The 13,011-nt window shown below is 40.8% G+C and overlaps 1 protein-coding gene across 2 annotated transcripts in view; it reads right to left on the reverse strand.

Annotated features, from left to right (window-relative positions):
- Positions 1-13,011, reverse strand: part of BLK (BLK proto-oncogene, Src family tyrosine kinase) — a 51,454-nt gene that overhangs the window by 25,201 nt on the left and 13,242 nt on the right. Inside the window, exon 1 of one of the 2 annotated variants that reach the window (XM_043891217.1) lies at positions 12,393-12,414. The exons of the other annotated variant lie outside the window; for it this stretch is intronic. The gene's annotated coding sequence lies outside the window, so the exon portion shown is untranslated. Of the gene's footprint in view, positions 1-12,392; positions 12,415-13,011 lie in introns of those variants that run through there. 2 annotated transcript variants of the gene reach the window in all.

Consider the following 13,011-nt stretch of genomic DNA (forward strand, 5'->3'; position numbering starts at 1 on the left):
TGTCTTGCCTATTTGGAAAAACTTGGTCTATTTTTAGCCTTTCACAGATGTCTTTTAATCATGCACTCACCCACAATTACAGGTGTAATTCCAGTGACTGTTTGTCCATTTGTGTAAAATTAGGGGAAAAGGCACCAAAACATGGAAACAGTTGTGCAAACACTATCACTCAGATGAAAGTGCTAATCCAGACAAGACGGAACCGTTGGCACGCAGGTGGCAGTTCATTCATCAGCTGACGTGCTCAAGTCCAAATTCAATATACGGAAAATGTTTGGGGAATGTTGACCCACACTGTGCAGCTCCCTAGGTTTCATAAAGGTCAGGGACCCAGGGCCTGTGCGTAAGTCATACGGTTGTCATGCAGACCAAACCAGATGAAAGGACCAGAGCAGACAGTGTACTAAGTGAATCGTAACTGAAGGATGACCTGGGTGACAGAGGACAGCTTCACGGTGCTCTGAGCTGGCTGGGACCCCCTGAAGTTCCGAACCTTTCCTCTTGGGTTGAGGGCCCGGGTGGTCAGAGGGGACAGAGGCCAATGTGAATGGCAGGTTGCCGCGTGGCCCCAAAAGTGCTGGTGGCTCTGAGTCCCTCCACCTGCACTGGCTGCTCCAGAAGCAGGTTATTTGAGAGGTGGGAGGTTGATGTAGTGGGAAAATGTCTTCTATTATACGAAGTCAACCCTGGAATGCACATGGTGGCAAGACAGAAAAATCATTTTGATGCTGGTTTACTTTTTTTACTTTTTAAAAACTGAGGTTCACAAAGTACAACGTTGCGGCCCTGGTTTACTCTTTTAAAGAGCAGGTACAGGACGTCCCTGGCAGCCCAGTGGGTAAGACTCTGCTTCCAACGCAGAGGATCTGGGTTCGACTCCTAGTTGGGGAACTAAGATCCCGCAGGCCTTGCAACAAAAAGATTTTTTAAATAGCAGGTACTCTCATGTGTTAAGTGGCCTTCCTGTGCCAGATACTGAGCCAGACACCCCACAAACACTGTCGTGTTTGAGAGAGACCACAAAACACCGAAGATAAGAATGCAGAGATCTGAACCCCAGTCTTGCTCCATTCAACCTCTGTGTCCTTGGGAAAGTTTTTTAACATTGCTGTAATGGTTAGACGAGTTATTTCATGCTACTGGCACATCTTAGAACAGTGTGTGGCCCATAAGGTAAGAGCTTAATAAATACTTGACTATTACTCCACATATACAAATATGTGAGACACCAGCCTCCCATTGGTGAGTTCCTTCCGTCCTTATGGAGTATTTGCCAACTTCTAAGCATTCCAAGTCCTGCCCCCTTCCACGAGTCCTCTAGCACAATGCCCATTTCCTAGATGAGAAGAATACAATGATGGGCTTATGAATCTGAACTAAAAAGAGGCCAAAGAGCTTGAACTGAAACTTATTTTTTGAGTCTCATGTTCAGGATAACTCAACCTGAATATCAGAAGGTACTTCACCTTGTGCATATCATTCCCTCTACTTGTGATGGTGAAACAACAAGTGTTTCACCATCACAAGTGTTCTAACAGTGCTGGCTCTTGGAAACTATATTCTTGTGTTCACTCAGTCACAGCCAACTGCGTACTGTGTCAGGCACACCAAGACACAGAGATGAAACAAGGAAGATGTCTGTTTTTGAGGGACGATAAGACGAGAGACGTACAATCAAGTCACAACAAGTGGGGTACGCAGATGACGTTCTAAAGAGAGGTCTTCTGAGCTGAGCAAGAAGAAATCACTTCCACCTGCGAGAAAACACTAGGTAATCCTTAAAGGATGGTTCAGATATCATTTTTTAGATTGAAACTGTTTTGAATGAAAAAATTCAAAATATAAAGCATGAGTATAACGAACACCTCTATACACATCTCCCAGATTCACCAATTATCTTTAGATACTATTATTAATACTTATTTTATTTTTTCCTTTTTTTGGCTACACTGCCCAGCATGTGGGATCTTAGTTTCCCAACCAAGAATCAACCACACCCTTTGCCCTGGAAGCACAGAGCACTAACCATTGGACCACCAGGGAAGGCCTAGAAATCATTTTCTTGATGGAAATACTTTAAGTATTTTAAGACAAATCATTTTACAAAGGATTTAAACTTTAAAGTGAAATGAAACTCATGGCTTGAAACATGCTGTGCCACCTCCATACTCTGCACGCATCTCTAAAACATGGAGACATTTTTCTCATATAATCACAACGCCATTATCACACATAACAAAAGGAGCAGTAATTCTATGGTTTCATCTAACATCCAACCCATGATCAGTTTCCCCCAGTCGTCTCAAAACTGGCCTCCTGATGTTGGTCTGTCCTATTCAGGATTCAGACGAGCTTCGCATGTTGTGTGGGATGGCTGAGTCTCTTGGGTCCCCTTCACTGGAGCGACCTCCCACCCCGCCCACCCTCGCCCCTTCGTGGGCTTGCTGCATGCCGTTGACTTGTCAGATCCAGACTGGTGCTTCTGTGGGATGCTCTGCTTTCCGCAGTTTGCTTCCTCATAATGGCTCATAACGTGTTCCTCTATCTCCCTATGTCTCATTGCTGCTGTTGTTGTCAGCCACCCAGTCATGTCCGACTCTTCGCGACCCCGTGGACTGTGGCACACCAGGCCTCCCTGTCTCTCACATCTTCTGAAGTTTGCCCAAGTTCATGTCCATTGAGCCGATGATGCCATCTAGCCATCTCATCCTCTTCTCCGTCTGCCCTCGATCTTTCACAGCATCAGGAACTTTTCCAGTGAGTCAGCTGTTCGCATCAGATGACCAAAATACTGGCGTTTCAGCTTCAGCATCAGTCCTTCCAATGAGTATTCGGGGTTGACTTCCCTTAAGATTGACTGGTTTGATCTCCCTTCTGTCCAAGGGACTCTCAGGAGTCTCCTCCAGCACCACAGTTCAAAAGCATCAATTCTTTGGCTCTCTGCCTTGTTTATGGTTCAGCTCTTACAACTGTACATGACCACTGGGAAGACCATAGCCTTGACCATACGGACCTTTGTTGGCAGAGTAATATCTCTGCTTTTCAACACACTGTCTAGGTTTGTCATACCTTTCCTGCCAAGAAACAAACGTCTTCTGATTTCATGGCTGCAGTCACTATCCGTAGTGATTTTAGAGCCCAAGAAGAGAAAATCTGTCACTACTTCCACCTTCTGCCCCTCTATTTGCCATGAGTTAATGGGACTGGATTCCGTGATCTTAATTTTTTTAATATTTAATTTTAAGCCAGCTCTTTCACTCTCCTCCTTTACCCTCATCAAGAGACTCTTTCATTCCTCTTCGTCTTCTGCCAGTAGAGTGGTATCATCCACACGTCTGAGGTTGTTGGTGTTTCTCATACGTAGAACTAACTCTGCAGGATTCACTACACCCAGGTTCATCTTTTTCTGATAGGGATGCCTAAAAGGAGTGTCATGTGGAGGCTCATCTGTCAAGAGGCTCAAATATCCAGCTGCACCACTTCAGAGATGCTAAGATAGATCTGGGTTCAGGTGATGCCAGCCTGATCCTTTCATTAAAAAGCTCCTTATCAACATTTTCAGCTAATGGTTCCATGAGAGGCCACTGAATACTGATGCTTTAATTCCAGCATTCCTTTCACACTTGTTAGTTGGGAGTTGAGAGAGTAAAGGATGAGGATGAGAGAACATCAGAAAAAAATGCCATGAATAATTCCACCAGGATTAAGTAGTATCCGCATATGGAGAAATAGTGCTTTCCCAAAGAGATGGAGACAAAAACCTTGTTCAGAAAACAGAGCTTTTCCATTGGCTAGATTGTAGAGCATGTGATGGAATTAGTCAAGAAACCACAGCGAATGCCTTGTGCAATATTTTCAATACTAGTGGAATATCTGCCCAATGCTACCACAGAATCCACTGTTAGAATTGTAACTCCTGCCTGGATATATCAGGGCTGCTGGGCGAGCTAGCAGTGGATTTGGACTTGTGTGTGCCCTTGGCCAAAGTGACTGCCAACTTAGGCTCAGGGGTGAGTAGACACACATGTGGCTATTTCAATTTTGTAAACTGAAAATGTTTTCACAGTGGAAATTCACTCCCCACAATGATAAATTTGATGGAAACTGTTTTCAAGTGGTGAAACGTTTAAGGGTGCCGAGCAAAACTTCAGGAAGGAAGACAGCATTTCTGTGAAAATGTGTTAAAATACAGATTCATGCTTACTGTGTCACCTACATTTGATTCTGCTGACATAGCAAAGCTTGAAATTTGTTAGGCAAATTATGTGGAAAAATGGCACCAGGATAATATTTAAATTCTTGTGATAATTACTAGCTTGGGAATAAAATTCTTTTATTTGGAGACACCATATACATGTGTTTAAAAAACACAGTAGTGATAAGTAAAACATGCTGCCCATATGTCAAAATGAAAACAACTACTGGTATATTTGGTATTGATGGGACTGTGGACTTTAATTTACTTCTGTTTTGTTTCTTTTCTTTTTTGCATTGTTTTTATTACAAAATTAAATCATGAATTCATTACCTCCTAATGGAGTCAGCTATGATTTCTTAGCACAGTAGTTGCTTAACTTGCATGATCACAGCTGGGAGTTTGCAGACTCCTGAGTTCCAGCCCCAGCAGTTCTGACATGGAGGTCCAGCCTGGGGCCAAGTGTCTGCATTTTTAATTAGCTCCCTGACCATGCTGATGCAGACAAGTTCACCTACCCCACTTCATGAAGACTCTTTCTTTTATTTGGCTGCACTTCCAGAGTATTACTTGCAAAAGGGATTTAAAGATAATCCTGCAGACCTTCATAGTGAAGTCACTCAGTCGTGTCCGACTCTGCGACCCCATGGACTGTAGCCCGCCAGGCTCCTTGGTCCATGGGATTTTCCAGGCAAGAATACTGGAGTGGGTTGCCATTTCCTTCTCCAGGGGATCTTCCTAACCCAAGGATCAAACCCGGGTCTCCCGGATTGCAGGCAGACCTTCATTTGAGTTCCTCATAACTTGACATACAGAACAGAAAGAGACTCACAGACTTAGAGAATGAACACGTGTTTTCTGGAGGAAAAGATGAGGGGGAAGGGATAATCAGGGAGTTTGGGATGGACACATACACACTGCTGTATTTAAAATGGGTAACCTAAAAAATAAAAAATAAATAAAATAAAATGGGTAACCTACAAGAACCTACTGTAGAGCGCAGGGAGCTCTGCTGGGTGTTATGTGACAGTCTGGATGAGAGAGGAGTTTGCGGGAGAATGGATACATGTGTATGTGTGGCTGAGTCCCTTCACCCGAAACCATGACATTGTTAATCAGCTACACCCCAACACAAAAGTTCTAAAAAATAAGTAAAATCAAAAAACAGTCTCTCATAAATAATGCTTATAGTGTTCCTGCCACTGATCCTCTTGTCTTGAAAAGAAACATTTTTTGTCCTCCATACACATATTCTTTCCATATTAATATATTTCTATATAGTTTTTGGACATGGGGGAAATAACTTCCCTTTCTACAACAACAGCCAGCATGACTCTGATACTTGCCAATTGGCAAAGCATTTTCACATGTGTATCTCAGGAGCCTCAGAACAAGCCTGTGAGCGGAATCCTCACCTCCATCCTCCGGAGGCTGAAGACAGAGGGGAGAAGCAGAAGAAACCGAACAGGGATTTGAGTCTCGTCTCTGACGTGAAGCCGTGTTCTCTCATGCTGAGGCTCACAGCTGTGTTCCCAAATGCACATCTGTTCACAGCCTGAATTTCTTTCTCATTATCCATCATCGGTCCTCGGCAGCCTCCTCTCCAATGTTTATTAAGCACAACTCAGAAGTGGAATTGGTAAACAGAAAGGAGACTTGTGTAGAGAAGCACCTCCACAGGGACACTTGGACTGAAAAAATTGGCTCTATTTTATGCTTGCAAACAGGAATTTGAGAAAGGTAAAGACAGCAAAAAAGAAAGAAAGAAAGGTTTTAGGCCCCTGACATTTGGGGGACTAACTGTAATAATGTTACAGTTATTGTAATTATCTGTAATAATCGACAGACATGGATTGACAGGCAAAGAGATCTAAAATTAACTTATAAAAACTCTTTGTCGTAGGGTTTGCCCATCAAATGGGAGAGTGAATACTGACACAGAATGCCTGTGTTCCTTCCTGCTCAAAGTCAGACACATTGCCATGGGCTTTACATGTAGTGCGTCTAGTATTGACAGTAGACACACTCCTTCCCATTTTATAGATGAAGAAGCTGAGGCTCACTGATGTCTAAAGACTTGATTAAGACCATATAGTGAGTCACAGACTGATACTTAAAAATCAGTCCTATAGCTTCGAAATCTAGCTGATTCTACTCTGTTCCAAAGTATGTGAAGTAATGAAAATAAGACACTGGAGTAATGAAAATGACATCTGTGAAAAATGTGAAACTGATTAGAAAATTCAGTAATAAGCGATAAACAAGTAAAAGTAGATTATGATAGGATTTTAGAACAAGATGAGGACCTTGGAAACTGTAGACATAGCAATAAAAAAAGAAACTAAAGTGATGCTTTAAATAAAAAAAGAAATAAAAGTGGAAAAAGAGCAAGCACAGTGACCTGTGAGACAGTATTACGTGGTCAAAAAACATGTCACTGGATTATCAGAAAAGGGATAGAAGAGAAAAAAATTTGAAGAAGTGAAAGATGGAAATTCCAAATTTGATGAAAACTATAAACTCAAGGATTCAAGAAAGTCACTCAACCTCATGGATGAAGAAAACCACATCAAGTTATATCATGATCAAATTGCTGAAAACTGGCGATAATGAAAAAATCCTAAAAACTGCTAAAAAAAGATACATTATCTTTTTAGAAAAACACCGTAGGAGAAAATCTTTGTGACTTTGACAGGCAAAAAATCTTTTAGAACATAAAAGCATGAACTATGAAAGGAAAATTTGATATATTCGAGTTTTTCAAAATTAAGAATGTCTGCACTTTAAAAGACACCATTAAGGAAATGAAGAGGTAAACCACAGACTGGGGAAAATATCTGAAAAACATGTATCTGATGTGAGAATATATAAATAACTTTTTCAGCTCAATAAAAGAAGACAAAAATTCAACTTAAATAGTTGAACAAAGAAGATATTACTTGATTGGCAAACAAGCACATGAAAAGGCACTCAACATTATCCATCATTAGAGAAAATGGTGATTAAAATCACCAAGAGAGACCCCTACATACCCTCCAGAATGGCTGCTGCTAAAAGACCAACCAAAGCAAGTGTTGGGCGGGCTTCGGGGAAGTTGCAGCTCTCACACACCGCTGAAGGCCGACAGCAAAGTGAAATGGAAAAGAAACTTGGGAAACCAGCTTGGGAGCCTCTATTCTCTGATCCAAGATCTCATTTCTAGTTATTTATCAAACAGCAGTGGACACATCTAACACAAAACTTGTGGGCATACACTCCTAGCAGCTTAACTCATTAGCTCCCACTGGAAACAACACAAAGGTCCATTACCTGATAAATGGATTTCAAAACTGCAGTTGTGATTGATCACTCTAGCTATACTAGCATGGTGAACTTCCAGAGCACCGTGCCAAGAGAAAGAAACAAAACACAAAGAATATATACTGTCTGATTCCATACACAGCCCTTTCATATCCATGGGGACTTGATTCCAGGAGTCCCCCACATTTGCCAAAATACCTCCTTGTTCTCAAGGTCACAGTCTGCCCTTCATATTTACAGTTTTTGTATTTACAGGTTGAACTAACCACAAGTGAAATTTTCGATAAAGAAGAGAAGGTACAGGTGGGAGGCGGGGAAAGGAGGCGGGGAAGGAAGGGCTTCTGCATCTTTCATAGTGGGACTTGATATAATTAGCCCAGAGATATATTTAAAATCAAAGTGTTGGTCTTCTTTAAAGTTACAAAGGTGACGAAAAGGAGATTTAAAAACAAACACCGTTAGCATCCCTTATTCCTGGGATGATAGAGGGAGGGGGTGGGACAAATTTTTATTTTTCAGTTTAGACCCTTTGGAGCTTTCCACATTTTAAGAAATAATGTTTATGGATAACTTATATAGTGATAAAATCTAACTCAGCAAATGAATGGGTAGACAAATAAATTAGGAAAAGAATAAACGACTTAACTGACCGAAAATGCCTGGAATACATTATTGTTAGGTGAAAGAGTTTATTGCAGAATACTTTGTATAAGATAATTGTGGGAAAGAAAAAAAGGGGAGTATATAAAATATATTTGCAAATGAAAAAAAAATGCCAGAAAGCCCTTTGGTATAAATAAAACTGCCAGCAGGGCTGTTTCTGGAGAGTGAAATTCACGAACAAAAAAGACCTTACATTTTTACTTTACATACTTTAATGCGGTTGGTATTAAACATAGAAGGATATGCTTAAGTACGTAATACCATTAAATGGTGGTGGTGGTGGTGGTTTAGTCGCTCAGTCGTGTCCGACTCTTGTGACCCCATGGACTGTAGCCTGCCAGGCTCCTCTGTCCACAGGATTCTCCAGGCAATAATACTGGAGTGGGTTGTCATTTCCTTCTCAAAAATACCATTAAATATTGCTTTTTAAATGTGAAGTTAAAAAAAATGAATTGGCAATTACCCTAAAATAAATGGGACAGGTCCCCCTGGGCAACATTCTAAAGGATGAAAGAGGTGTGGAATTCTATCCTTTATGGGTTCAGACCATGCTTGGAGGAGCTGGCCTCCTCTGATGAATCACATTAATATACTTTCCTCTTTCCGCATGTAATTTGCTTGCAGTTATAGGAAATTCAGAAAGTAGAGAGGAAGATAAGATTTACTTACAGCACCATTATTTAGAGATAACCACTGTTAGTTAACATTCTGGTATGCTGTTTTCCATTGGCATTTTTTTAAAAACGCAAAACTGGGATCATTATCTACATCCGGTTCTGTGACCTGTTTTTAAGACTGTATCATGGCTACATTTTCCTGTCATTTATCCCCTTTGTTGCATCACATGCAGGGCTGTGGGGCTTCTTATTGGAAGGTGGTAGCATACTTACTTTACCTATTCCTCTGCTTCCATGCCCAAGCTACTTTCATTTTTTTAGTATCAGAAATAATGCTGGAAAGATGTCCCTTGCTCATATACCCTACTCTTGTTCAAGTTCCCCGTTAATCTTGGTTGAGGTTAAAAATCCTAGAAGTGGGATTGCTGGGCTCAAAAGCATAATATGTTTAAGTCTTTTGATATATGTTTTGCCAAATTGTCCTTCAGGCATTTTCACACAACTGGATATATGTGTTTCCCTGTACTTGCTCTACAAAAGGTTATTGTTCTTTTTATACTTACTAAGTTAATTTATTTAAAAAGTTCTCTTTTACTTTTTAATCTAATTTTTTTGTTTCATTGCTGTCGTTTAGTCACTCGGTCGTGTCTGACTCTTTGCAACTCCCTGGACTAAGTAAGTAATATACACATGTTGAAAATCAGAAAATTAAGCTCTATATAAAGAAAAAAATTAAAAAGACTCAAAATCTCACCACGTATGAAAAAACACTATGAACACTTTAACACTTTGGTGATGAATTTCCAGAGCTTTCATATTTGCATATACCCTTAAGAAAATGGAACCAGACTGTTTATGCAGTATAATAACATGGTTATTTCAGTAAACAGTACAGTGTAAACTATATATACATAAGTATGATTTGGGAACCAATATTATTAATTGCATGCCATCTACAGACAACATTAATTTATTTAATCACTATTGCTCAAATAAGTTATTTTCAATGTTTCATTACTATAAATAAACCTGTAGTAAGCATCCTTATAGGATAAATGTTTAGTTATTTGTCCAATATTTTTAAAGCTATATTTCTATAAGTGGAATTATGAAGTCAAAGAAGATGCATATTTTTAAGGATCTTGAACTCTGATACTAAATTAATTTCTGCAAAGATGGATTTATATTCTCACAGCAATGAAGAAAGCTCATTTCCCTTGGTCTTTGTCAAGAGCTTTTATCAAGTTACAAACCTTTGCTAATCCTCTAAGTGAAAAGCAACATGGCTTTAATTTACTTTTCTATGAATATTTATCATGTATTTATCAACCACTTGTGTTTCTCATGTGATGAATTGGTTGTCCACATTCTCTGCTTATTTTTACATTGAGGTGTTTATAATTTTTCCTAATTACATATAGGAACTCTTTATTTCATAGATATGTTTAATTTATATATTAATTTGTCAAATATTCTAAATACTTTTCTCATTTTATCTTTTGCTTCTTAATTTTGTTTACAGTATTCACTGTGCACAAAAGATTATCATCTTTATCTTGTCAGTTTACTAATCTTTCTTACCAATCTTTGCTCTTGGTGTTCCCTCTCAGAAATATCTTCCCCAACCTAAGATTATAGATGTATACACCTACATATATATTTATTAATTTTCACTATTAATTTTTTCACAATATTTTATATGCATAAAAAACTCAGAAACAAATGTAACAGCACTAACATCAAACACGTATTAATATTTTGTCACATTTACTTCGGTTCTCTTTTTCTTCCTCTCTCTTTTTATGTCACCAATATTACTAAAACTTGATCATAATTTTCTCCTTTCTTTGTCTCCAAAGTCATCATTATATTGAAGTGACTGGGTGTTATTCCCACATATGATTTTGTAGATTTATGATATACAAATAAACAGCCACAAGCAATATATACTTTTGTATGTTTTGCCAAAAATGGCCTCATAATGCAAGTAACGTTTTTGAAATTTGCTTTTTTTTACCCAAACTTATTCTTGTAGTTTATTTATTTTGCTATACAGATCCCTAATTCTTCTTTTTTTTTTAATTCTTCTATTTTTTTAAAATCTTATTCCATTAAGTGAATAAACCATATCTTATTTGTCCCTTTAGTCATTTTTTGCTAAGGGCAATTGAGTTGTCTCCTCTTTTTCATGGTGACAGACTCCACGGTGAGGAGCCCATGTACCTCCAGGGTACTGGGAGGACCCACAGGGCTATAGAGTGAGATCCTTCAGTTTGGCTCTGGAGTCCCAAAACTGTCTCCAAGGTACCCAGTTGTCCTCCTCCCAGCAATACCCAAGAATCCTCATTTCCCCACATGCTTGCCAAAACCAGTGTTATGAGACATTGCTTTTTACTAATCCCATGGGTAATAAATGGAATCTTTTTGTTATTTCTTTTTTCTTGATTACTTTTGAGATGTTTATTGATTTATGTGGGTTTTCCCCTCTGTGGATGGCCCATTCATATCCTTTGACCATTTAGAAAAATTGTAGTTTTCTTTTTTAAAAAAGAACTCATTTATTTTCAGTTATTATTGATTTTCTTTTCTACCATGGAAACTATTTGCAAATCAATGAAACTTTGCTATGGTCTGTAACCAAGATATGTTCAAAAGGATTTGAAGCAACGCACATGAAGACAACTGCCAGACTCCTTAGACTGGATAAGAGAAATTTAAAAGGCAAGAGAAGTACTGATCAACACCATCACGAAAGCAACTTGTCAAGGTCTAATTCTCAGTGTTGTTTTTTCCCCTCAGTGCTGTGCAAATAAAAGAAAGATACGTCCTAACCAGAAAAAAAAAAAGAATGCATTTCTAAGAGGTATAAATTTCCAGTTAAAAAATGAATGTCATCGTGATGCAATGTAAAGCTCATTCCTATAATCAATAGTATTTAGATGGCCTGTTTTTCAGATTTCCCCCTTCTGTTCAGGCCTTCAGAAGGAAGATTACGTTGCTTCAACACCAAGGAACTATTTCAAGACTCCTGATCCAAACTGTCAGCCTGCTTTCCTGTGACAGCCTGGTCTGCCAGCAGCTGTGTGGGAGCAGGCCCACCCGGGGGCAGCGTGGCCCCTCAACTGCTCCTGCCTCCCTCACTTCCTGTGAAGAGCCTGTTCTCCCGACAGAGGCCCGTGAGCACAGGTCCTGGGCATGCTGTGGGGAGCAGAGACCAGGGATGCGCTCTGGAGCCTGTGTGCTGGCTGGCAGAGGTGAGCCAAGAGAGACCAGACAGCGAATAAGCAGAGAAAATGGCTAGTCTCTTCTGAGAAAGGTGAGTTTGTGCAGAGAGCAGAGGCAGTGTGATGGATTTGAAACAGACGCACGAGGTTATTCAGTGGAGGAAAGACTTCCCAGGTCTGAGTGACCAGAGGCAGCTCCCTGAGGTTGGAAGGGCAGGGGGATGGCAGGATGGGAGATCCTGGGTTGCGGCGGTGAGAGGAGGGCTCAGCCTGGAGCAGAGTCAGTGGGGAGGGTGGAGGAGGTGAGGGCAGAGAGGAGGGCAGGGGAGGGAGCCGAGCTTCCTTTCAAGAAGCCACATGAACCTCTAGATGGCTTCAGGTGGACCCACTTACCTGATCGAGAGAGCACGGCAGCTGCAGGGGGCCTCTGTGAAAGGTGGTGGATGAGAGAGTGGAGAAAGGGATGTTGGGGGAGATGGGGAGATGCCAAACAAGGTGACGATGACCTTTAGCTGTGGGAGGGGCTGTGCGCGGAGGGCAAAGAGCCGCCCCGAGCGCCTCCTGTGGATCAGAACCTCTCACCCTCCCCAAACTGGGGATGTCTGTCCTCAGAATTGGAACCCAGTTCCCAGCAGGGACTCAACAGATTAGTCTTCAAAAACTGAATGTGCTAAGTAATCACACATGAAAGTGCGTGTTTGATGTCCGAGGCCAAGTTCTGCCAGGAGTACCTGCTCTCTACAGCCTTGGCTGGAGCCTGGCTCTGAAAGATTGTCTGTGCCTTGTTTAGGATAAAGTGATCCTAGTGCCTGTGTGAAGCCAGAGGGCTGCTCAGTGGGGGCTGCCAGCTCCTGGGCAACTGGGAGAACTGGGATTCAACCATCAACTGGCTGTGGACACTGTGTCTTCCCCCACCTGCTCCCTGCGTCGGTTTCCCCCCTTGTTAAGTGAGTTTTGAGCGGCCGGCATGCATCGCTCTCACTGTCATCAGCATCTAAGGGTGCTCAGCTTC

The sequence above is a fragment of the Cervus elaphus genome, chromosome 29, assembly GCF_910594005.1.
Source record: "Cervus elaphus chromosome 29, mCerEla1.1, whole genome shotgun sequence".
In the NCBI taxonomy this organism is placed as follows: Eukaryota; Metazoa; Chordata; class Mammalia; order Artiodactyla; family Cervidae; genus Cervus; species Cervus elaphus.